The sequence below is a fragment of the Penaeus monodon genome, chromosome 22, assembly GCF_015228065.2.
Source record: "Penaeus monodon isolate SGIC_2016 chromosome 22, NSTDA_Pmon_1, whole genome shotgun sequence".
NCBI classification, from domain to species: domain Eukaryota; kingdom Metazoa; phylum Arthropoda; class Malacostraca; order Decapoda; family Penaeidae; genus Penaeus; species Penaeus monodon.
In genome coordinates, this window is record NC_051407.1 from 16,214,190 (window position 1) to 16,215,173 (window position 984).

Consider the following 984-nt stretch of genomic DNA (forward strand, 5'->3'; position numbering starts at 1 on the left):
TAAGAAAATAATTATGTTTTACGAAACACGTGTGGAGAGGAAAATATATAGCAAAACCAGGGGATATAAAAATATATACATAAGTCAAAAAGTATTAAAAAAACATCGTGGTACAAGAGAGACAGAAAAGGAAAAACAAAGGTTACAGAGAAAGAGGAAACGAAGAAAAGATGGATGGAAAAGAACGGATACAAAAGGGAGAGATAAGATAAACACATGTTCATGGTAAGAGTAATACTGATTTTTTGGTATTAATGATAATCTAATTTTGGATAAATTAGATTGGATAAATTAAAATTTGGACATGCTGTTCATGTATATTATATCATTTTACTATTTTGTATATCATTATCTTTTTTTTTTTTTACATTACGCTTTCCATACTTCAACCACCATGAACATTTTAGGTGCGCAGTGTTACCATGAAAATTATAGAGAGAAGCATTGTGCCAGATGTACCGAGTTGCGCCACGAGGTAGACAGAATTAGGAGTCGCCATGAACTTTTATCACAAACATAAAAAGATAAGCACTAAGGCTCCGGTTTTGTTTTATTTTTTATCGTGTACAGTATAACCGCGGGTAAAATGATGCAGAGGATATAGATAACGATAATGACTCACACGTGTGTATGTGTGGGGAGGAGCGGGGGCGTGCACATGCGAGTTTGCAATAAAAGATAATATATTTTCGCTCGCTCGCTCTATCTATTTTTATCTCTTTCGTTACCCCTATTTTCAGATAATCTCAAATGCGTGTCGCAATTGTATGTTCGTATCGTCTGTACAAACACACATTCTCCACGAAAGTTGAAGCGCAACATACAAGCGTACATATGCTGTACAATCAGGTATGTATATATGATATATAGCATCCCTATAGAATTGTCACAGATAAATTTACTTTATTACACATTCGTGGTATAATCATAATGACTATATAAATGTGTGTACTGTATGCAAGCGCACAAGCCCTTTCATAATTA